General features: G+C 35.1%; 1 non-coding gene across 1 annotated transcript; it reads left to right on the forward strand.

Annotated features, from left to right (window-relative positions):
• Window positions 1–5023: 5023 nt before the first annotated feature.
• LOC131179623 (small nucleolar RNA R71) lies at window positions 5024–5130 on the forward strand. Its single transcript, XR_009148514.1, has one exon. It is a non-coding gene; the product is annotated as a small nucleolar RNA R71 (small nucleolar RNA).
• Window positions 5131–10269: the final 5139 nt, after the last annotated feature.

The raw sequence follows: 10269 nt of genomic DNA on the forward strand, positions 1-10269 counted from the left end.
TCACCATCTACAGTGCATTGGTAGGACACTAGGCTTCATTTTGGTATTTTGTAACTAACTTTTATTTTCCTTTGTGTAAATGAAACTTATGTAATGTATTTTGATGTTCATGTAAATAATGAAAAATTATGGTTATGAATGGAAAAAATTTGAGTATTTATTTATTGCTTATGTATATGAGTGCCGTGAGAAATGAATGATTGAGAAATGAAATTGAAGAATATTGAGATTTTGATATTGGAGTTTGAGAATGATTGAATATGATTATTGGAAGTGTTTTTCACAGGTTCCGAAGAACTGTTTTCTCCATTTTTAGCCGGTACTCTGCCGGATTTTCTATAAAATTTTTGGAACCTCAAATAAATTATAATTTTGATAAATGGCTTAAATAAATTATATTTCATAAATTATATTCAAAACTATGATAAAAATAAAGTAAGGAAGAATAAAAATGATTGAGATAAAATAGAGTGTTCCGGTACACCGTGTGACATAGCTTACTCGGATATACTGTAGACGGGTAAGGGGTGTTACAGGATTCCATCAAAATTAGTTTCTTCCACACCTTATGAGATATGGCATGGAAGAAAACCAAGTTTTAAGCATGTTAAGATTTGGGGTTGTTCAGCTTATATCAAAAAGCTGAACACTGATAAATTAGAGACCAAATCAGAAAAGGGTCAATTTGTTGGATATCCAAAAGATAGTTTTGGATATTAATTTTATTTTCCTACTTCACAAAAGGTTTTGATAAGTAGAGATACCACATTTCTTGAACAACAGTTTGTTCAAGGAGGCAAAGGAAGGCAAATAGAGTTAGAATTGGAGAATTTTGACCAACCAATAGATCAGATGGATATAGATCCATCTAGTCAACCTATACCCATTGATGAAACATCTACAGCTATTCCTCGTAGAACAACCAGGGTATCTCACCCACCAGTGAGATATGGTTTCCTTCATGAAAAAGAACAAGAGTTGTCTACTCATGAAGAAGTAGATCATGGAGATGATCCACTTACCTATGAAGAAGCTATATCAGATATAGGCTCTTCAAAATGGATTGATGCTATGAAATCCGAGATTGATTCCATGTATAAGAATCAAGTTTGGGATCTTGTTGACCCACCTGAAGGTATTGTACCTATAGGGAACAAATGGGTTTTCAAGAAGAAAATAAGTTCTGATAGAAAGGTAGAGACCTATAAGGCAAAGCTAGTAGCGAAAGGGTTTCGCCAAAGGCAAGCAATCGACTATGAGGAGACTTTCTCGTCTGTTGCCATGCTTAAATCAATTAGGATTTTATTAGCAATAGCTGCATACTATGATTATGAGATTTGGCAGATGGATGTCAAAATAGCTTTTCTCAATGGATACATTGAAGAAAACATTTTCATGGAACAACCTAGGGGTTTTCAATCCCAAGATGGGTCCAAGGTATACAAGCTAAAGCGATCCATTTATGGGTTGAAACAAGCTTCGAGGAGTTGGAACATCCGTTTTAATGAAGCCATTAAATCCTTTAGTTTTATAAAAAATGAGGATGAGCCATGTGTATATAAGAAGGTTAGTGACAGTGCTATCACTTTCCTTGTCTTATATGTGGATGACATACTGTTGATGGGTAATGACATAGATATGTTGACAACTGTAAAGGTATGGTTGTCAAATACATTATCCATGAAAGACTTAGGGGAGGCAACTTGTATTATTGGGATTCGCATCTATAGAGATAGAGCGAAAAGAATAATTGGTTTATCCCAAAGTCTATACTTGGAAAAGGTGTTAAAGAGGTTTAACATGCTTGATTCTAAGAGAGGATTATTACCAGTGAGACACGATATCCACCTTTCTAAAGAGATGTCTCCAAAGACACCTGAAGAAAGAGATAAGATGGCCAAGATTCCATATGCTTCGGCTATTGGAAGTTTAATGTATGCAATGTTGTGTACTAGGCCAGATATCGCATATGCTGTTAGTTTGACTAGCAGATATCAATCCAATCCAAGTTTGGAACACTGGATAGCTGTCAAGAATATCCTTAAGTGCTTGAGAAGAACTAAGGATTTATTCTTGATATATGGAGGTGGAGACTTGCAATTGGATGGTTATACTGATTCTGATTTCCAATCAGATATCGATGATAGAAAGTCTACCTCTGGATATGTGTTCATTTGTAATGGAGGTGCAGTCAGTTGGAAGAGTTCCAAATAGAGCACGACTGCAGATTCGACTACAGAGGCTGAGTATATTGCTGCATCAGATGCTGCGAAGGAAGCTGTTTGGATAAAAAAATTCGTGACAGAAATTACAGTAGTTCTTTCCATTGAGTCAGCAGTTCTACTACACTGTGACAACAATGGAGTAGTCATACAGGCTAAAGAGCTAAGGTCTCACTAAAAATCCAAACACATAGAAAGGCACTACCACATTATTAGAGAAATTGTTGAGCAAGGCAATATAGCCATGCAGAAAATAGTATCAGCTGAAAATCCTGCTGATCCATTCACTAAGCCTATGTCACAGACTCAGCTAGACCGACATCTTGAGAAGATAGGTCTAAGATATTGTAATGAATGGCTCTAGTGCTAGTGGGAGATTGTTAGTAGTATGCCCTAGAGCATATCATTTAGTATGTATCTTGTACATATTTTATTAATGAAAGGCGTTTCCACTTTTCTATTTACATAATATATTTATGTGTAATAGAAAAGGTCCATTGCTATTTTGTTAGAAATATTATTCTTAAGTTGTTAAGAATATGAGTGACAATATTTCTAGCACAAAGTATCATAAATAGGTTCATAATCGAGGACACTTCATAATAAGGACATGACTTATCCAGAAAGATTGTATTTATGTTTGTTCCCAAGTTATTTATATGAGATATAAATAAGATGGAATGGTGAGTCTCATGCAATAGAACAAACATGATAGGCACTTATACATGATAAGTAGGCCGAACCAATGACACTTATGATAAGCATATGGAGTTAACTCTTGTCAATATTTTGTCATAAATCATATCAGTGCATATAATCTTTAAACCTGAGATAGCACAATTATCTTGTATATAGGTAGTTTGAGTTTGATACTGCTTTCATACTTGTACTGTGTATGGGTATATGGGCATGTGTTGGCTCCTACTATTTATATATGGAGGTAGGTGTTGATCAAGATGGAATCTGTTCCTCTAAGTAAATAGAGATAAAATCCTATGTTCATTTAATTGTTCTTGATGTTTCAAGTTCCTGGCCAGGATAGATAGATTTATTCAGAAAAGAGTTTCTGATGAGAAAATCTTTTTAATCAAGAACTGGAATTAAAAGAGAACATAATATTCATAGCAAATGGGGTTTGACATAAACCATGACTCCAGCTTGAGTTGGGATTTTATAACAGAGAGATTCTAGTGCGTGGTAACATATGATTATATGTTCATTTAAGGTAAACCTTATTACTAATTGGGTGTCCATGGCATGCTATGCTAGGTGTTAACCATGGTCTATGAGTTGCATAGAATGATTTAGAGAAATCATTTATGGTAAGAAAGAGTTCTGATGATATTAAGAGTTGGTATCATGTCTCATTGCCAATTAGTGATGAACCTAGTAAGTCACACACATACACAAGTTATTACCTATTTAAATATGATTTAATTAATTAATTAAAGGGTTTAATTGATTAATTAAATATGTTTGGTTTGCAATTAAATTGCAAAGTCCCTAGCATGACTTGAAACCAAATCTAGATTATTGGATGTATAGTATAAGTTAAATTTATATTTAAAGTGTTTAAATATGAATTTAATTAATGAGAAATTAATTAATAGAGATTAATTAGTTAATTTATATTTGATATAAATTAGAAGAAGAAAAAATAATTATTTTGGGTTAAGAACTCAAAATTAAGACATAGGGGCATTTTGGTCATTTCATAGTGTGACACGTGGCACCATGAGATGTTGACACATGGGATTACACATAAGCTTGCCAAATATTTTTTAATCATGTAAGATGATTAAAATCAAGATTAAATATAGGTTTGACACTTGGCACAATGTGATTGGGTCACTTAAACCTAGAGCTAATCAAAGGGTGACATGTGGCAAGGGTTTAATGTGTTAACCTAGCTATATAAGTGTTGTTATGAAAAAGAAAAACAACCAGCAGCCACTCCTCTCCTTTGTCACGCCATTTTGAGGCTCTCCATCTATTCTTCTTCATCTCTCATCAATTCAAAGAGATTAGCCATCAATCTCTTGAATTAAGAACACTACAAATTGTTTCTAGTGTCCTGTTTACATCTCTAATCTCTTAAAAAGCAGAACTTGAATTTCTAATTAATAGAAAAAGCTTTAGAAGCTGTTCAAGGGCTGCCATAGGTGTTCTTGGTGTGGACAAGCTAGAGGGACAACATCTGGTGTCCTGAAGATGAATCTCAAAGGCACAGAAATGCTACAGTGCATCAAGAGGTTAGTGTAATTTTTCTTGATTTAATCCAGGGTTCTAAAATTAATCTGATTAATTTAAAAATCTTAAATGGCAAATACAGATCCAAAAACATATTAAAAGAGTTTTAATATGTTGTTTATCATTGAAATCAAATAGATAAAAATAAATCTTGCATGATGCATGTGACCCTAGGTGAAAATTTTTGAATTCAATGGTATAAACTTGTGTTTTTCATGCTTCTGTTCCTTCAGTATCCTCCTTCACAGCTGCCCTCATGTTGACTATTTATTCCAACTGCGTTGGCTTGCATTCTTTCGAGTTTCTTTGTGAGCTGATCAAACTAGGCATTTATCATGCTTAGGGCATCTACTTCCAGGACCCCTGCAGTTCTTTTTGCATTTCCTCTTTCATTTGACCACTCGTAATTATGGTATGCAACCCTTTCTAGAAGTTCAAGTGCTTGTGGCACGGTTTTCTCCATTAGATCACCCTCTGCAGCTGAATCAACTGTGCTCCTTGTTGAGGGTAGTAATCCATTATAGAAATTTTGCACCAATAGCCAGTCTTCTATGCCATGGTGTGGACATTCCCTTTGTAGGTCTTTATATCTTTCCCATGCGTCATAGATTGATTCTCCTTCCTTTTGTCTGAAGGTGTTGAGCTCAAGCCTCAGCTTTGTAGTCTTTACAGGTAGGAAATACCTTGCTAGAAAAGCTTGAGGGAGGTTTTCCCTGGTAGTGAATGTTCCAGCCGGTTGAGAAAGTAACCACTTCCTTGCTCTGTCCCGAAGGGAAAATGGGAATGCTTTGAGTCTTATTGCTTGATCTGACACTCCATTCATCTTGAATGTATCATATAGGGCAAGAAAGCACTGGAGGTGGTAGTGTGGGTCCTCTGGTTGTGAACCTGCAAACTGGGTTTGTTGAATCATTTGGAGCCATGCTAGTTTTAATTCAAAGTTGTTGGCTTCCAATGTGGGTCTAGTGACACTGGGCTAAAATCCTTGGACAGATGGAGCTTCGTAATCTCTCAAGAGTCTTGGTCTGTCATTATTATCAGCCATGGTTGGGATTTCAGGATCTCCTTGACCGTGCTCTTGATGTTTCCTTTCCCTCCTGATGGCTTTCAGAGTTCTATCTATTTCTAGATCACAGTCCAAAATTTCTTCTGGCTTTGTTCCAGTCATATACTAGATCGGGCACCTGAGAGAAAAGAAAAGAGATACAACCAGTAAAATAAAAATAAAATTAAATAATAAGTATAATTGCCTAAATCAGCTAAATCGCCTATTGCTTGATATTACTAAAACTAAAAAAAAAAAAATTCCCCGACAACGGCACCAAAAACTTGTTTCGCTATTTTGCAATCACCGCAAGTGCACATATCGCTAACAACTAATAAAGTGATAAGTAGAGTATCGTTCCCATGAGAAATTTTGTTTAGCAAGTACCAATCTACACAGAAATCTTGACTGTCTAGGCTATCGAATACTTAGAGAATGAAGTTTGCTAACTTAAGACACTAAAATGGTAAACTTAAAACGAAATGATTTATTTGAAGCAATTCTGGAATTAAGATTTCATAGTTGAATCTTGCTAGGGATGTTATCTTGTTTATTTACTAAATTGAGGATCATTTTTCTTGATGAAAATCAGTCCTAAGTTATCCTAAATCCTCTCTCAAGGCATCTAGGGTGTATTCTAGTTAACTAAAACCCTACTTTCTTGGTGATCAAATTAATTAAAATCCTTTGAAACCTTTGACCAATTTTTAGGTTCCACAAAGGTATCAGCCTATGTCTAAGTCAGAATTCCTAGGTTCAAGATCTTGATTTTCTAATGTTAATCTTCACCTTTCAGTCCTTCAATTAACATCTACAATCATGACTAAGTGGGTACCAACACATAGCATGCATTAAGATTGCAAGAAATTAAATCAAGAAACGAATCTCAAATCCAATAAATAAAACTCAGTGTTCATTCATAATAATAATTACAAGAGCTACTCTCCCAAATCCAGAATAAGAAAACTACTCACTCATGGTGAGTTCAACAAATGTCATGATAAAAAGTAAAAACAAAAAAAGAGAGTTATGCAGAAGAAATAAATAATAAAAATCTGTCTAAAGAGATGAAACAAAGGAACCAAAGAGAGTTTGCAGCTTTAATCTTGCGGAGCTTCATCTGAAAAACTTCTTTTGGTACTGATGTAGAGTCTGACAACAGCAACCTTCAGTAGCAGTCCTGATGACAATGGTCGACTCCCTTTTCCTGATGTTTTCTTTTCTATATATATTGGTTGCTCTAGGGCTAGGTCATTTTGAGTCCAAAAGGCTTTAGGAGTCTCGTTCAAATCAAAAAACAGGAGGGAAATTCGAGTCAGAAAACAAGCTATAACATAGTACACGGCCCGTGTGTCACTACAAGAGTCCCGCAAAGCAGGGCCATGTAACTTGCTGGAGGAGAATCGCGTGGTCTTGTTTTGGCACAGAAAGTTACACGGGTCTGTGCCAACTACACGGGCCTGATTACACGGGCCGTGTACTGTTGTTCCCATAAGGTTCTTCAAGCTTGTACCCTGCAGAGACTTACACGGGTCCCTGCAGATTACACGAGTCTACTTTACATGACCCATGTACTTGTGTTTCTCATTGATTCTCTTAGCTTTCTTCTAACAAGGAGTTACACAGGTCTGGGGCTTGGTTTACATGACCTGTGTACTTTGTATCAGCAATTCTTTGTCTTTTTGCTTTTCCAAGCTTTTCTTTACACTCCCATTCTTTGGGACTTCACTCAAACACCTGAAATAATGCAGAAAATATGGAATTAAGGGCTTGGCAACAGACTTTATGAAAACTAGTGAAATCAACTACTATGCATGAAAATACTTACCTAAATGCTATGATTTTAGAATACAAATGTGCTTAAAAATATCTATACAATTCAAGTGTATTAGTTTTCAAGAAGAAAATTGGTTCTGATGGAAAGGTAGAGTCCTATAAAGTAAGGCTAGTGGCGACAGGTTTCGCCAAAGGCAAGGAATCGACTATGAGGAAACTTTCTCGCCTGTTGCCATGCTTAAATAAATTAGGATTCTATTAGCAATAGCTGCATACTATGATTATGAGATTTGGCAGATGGATGTCAAAACAGCTTTTCTCAATGGATACATTGAAGAAAACATTTTCAAGGAACAACCTAGGGGTTTTGAATCCCAAGATGGTTCCAAAGTGCGCAAGCTAAAGCGATCCATTTATGGGTTGAAACAAGCTTCGAGGAGTTGGAACATCCATTTTGATGAAGCCATTAAGTCATTTTGTTTTATCAAAAATGAGGATGAGCCATGTGTATATAAGAAGGTTAGTAATAGTGTTGTCACTTTCTTTGTCTTATATGTGGATGACATTTTATTGATAGGTAATGACACGGGTATGCTAACAATTGTAAAGGTATGGTTGTCAAATACATTCTCCATGAAAGACTTAGGGGAGGCAACCTATATTCTTAGGATTCGCATTTATAAAGATAGAGCAAAAAGAATAATTGGTTTATCCCAAAGTCTAGACTTGGAAAAGGTGTTAAAGAGGTTTAATATGCTTGATTCCAAGAGAGGATTGTTACCAATTAGACATGGTATCCACCTTTCTAAAGAGATGTCTCCAAAGACATATGAAGAAAGAGATAAAATGGCTAGGATTCCATATGCTCCGGCTATTAGAAGTTTGATGTATGCAATGTTGTGTACTAGGCCGGATATCACATATGCTATTAGTTTGACTAGCAGGCATCAATCCAATCCAGGTTTGGAACACTGGATAGCTATCAAGAATATCCCTAAATACTTGAGAAAAACTAAGGATTTATGGAAATGGTGACTTGCAATTGGATGGTGATACTGATTCTGATTTCCAATCAGATATCGATGATAGAAAGTCTACCTCTGGGCATGTGTTCATTTGTAATGGAGGTGCAGTTAGTTGGAAGAGTTCCAAATAGAGTACGACTGTAGATTCCACTACCAAAGCTAAGCATATTGCTACATCAGATTCTGCAAAAGAAGTTGTTTGGATATAATGAACCTCGGTCTCACCAGAAATCTAAACACACAGAAAGGTGCTACCACATTATCAAAAAGAGAGTTGGGCAAGGCGATGTACCCATGCAGAAAATAGCATCAACTGAAAATCTAGGTAATCCATTCACTAAACCTTTGTCACAAGGACAGTTAGACCGACATCTTGAGAAGATGGGTCTAAGGTATTGTAATGAATGGCTCTAGTGCTAGTGGGAGATTGTTAGTAGTATGCCCTAGAGCATATCATTTAGTATGTATCTTGTGCATATTTTATTACTAAAAGGAATTTTCTCTTTTCCGTTTACATAATATATTTATGTGTAATAAAAAAGGTCCATTGATATTTTGTTAGAAATTCTACTCTTAAGTTGTTAAGAAATGAGTGACAATATTTCTAGCACAAAGTATCATAAATTGGTTCACAATCGAGGATACTTCACACAGGACATGACTTATCCAGAAAGATTATATTCATGTTTGTTCCCAATATATTTATATGAGATATAAATAAGATGGAATGGTGAGTTTCATGCCATATAACAAACATGATAGGCACTTATGCATGATAAGTAGGCCGAACCAGTGACATTTATGACAAGCACATGGAGTTTACTCTTGTCAATGCATTGTCATAAATTATATCAGTGCATATAATCTTTAGACCTGAGATAGCATAATTATCTTGTATATAGGTGGTTTGAGTTTGATACTACTTTCATACTTGTACTGTGTATGGATATATGGGTATGTGTTGGCTCCTACTAGTTATATATGGAGGTAGGTGTTGATCAAGATGGAATCTGTTACCTTAAGTAAATAGGGATAAAATCCTATGTTCATTTAATTGTTCTTGATGTTTCAAGTTCCTGGCCAGGACAGATAGATTTAATCAGAAAAGAGTTTCTGATGAGAAAATCTTTTTAATCAAGAACTGGAATTAAAAGAGAACATAATATTCATAGCAAATGAAGTTTGACATAAACCATGACTCCAGCCCGAATTGGGATTTTGTAACAGAGAGATTCTAGTGCATGGTAACATATGATTTTAGGTTCATTTAAGATAAACCTTATTACTAATTGGGTAGCCATGGCATGCTATGCTAGGTGTTAACTATGGTCTATGAGGTGCATAAAATGATTTAGAGAAATCATTTATAGAAAGAAAGAGTTATGATGATATTAAGAGTTGATATCATGTCTCATTGCCAATTAGTCATGAGCCTAGTAAGTCACATACTTACACAAGTAATCACCAAATTAAATATGATTTAATTAATTAATTAAAGAGTTTAATTGATTAATTAAATAGGTTTGGCTTGCAATTAGATTGTAAAGTCCCTAGCATGGCTTGAAACCAAATCTAGGTTATTGGATGTATAGTATAAGTTAAATTTATATTTAAAGTATTTAAATATGAATTTAATTATAAGAAATTAATTAATAAAGATTAATTAATTAATAAAGATTAATTAATTAATTTATATTTGATATAAATTGATTAGAAGAAGAGAAATAATTATTTTAGGTTGAGAACTCAAAATTAAGACACAAGGGTATTTTGGTCATTTCATAGAGTGACATGACGGGAGAGATGCTGGGTTTATAAGTTGGCAGTTCGTAACCCCTATTGATACATTTTAAAACCGTGAGGGCTTCAGCTCAGAGAGGACAATATCACTAGTGGGCCGGGCCATTACATGACATGTGGCACTATGAGATGGTGACACATGGCACTACAC

Source organism: Hevea brasiliensis, chromosome 4, assembly GCF_030052815.1.
Source record: "Hevea brasiliensis isolate MT/VB/25A 57/8 chromosome 4, ASM3005281v1, whole genome shotgun sequence".
In the NCBI taxonomy this organism is placed as follows: Eukaryota; Viridiplantae; Streptophyta; class Magnoliopsida; order Malpighiales; family Euphorbiaceae; genus Hevea; species Hevea brasiliensis.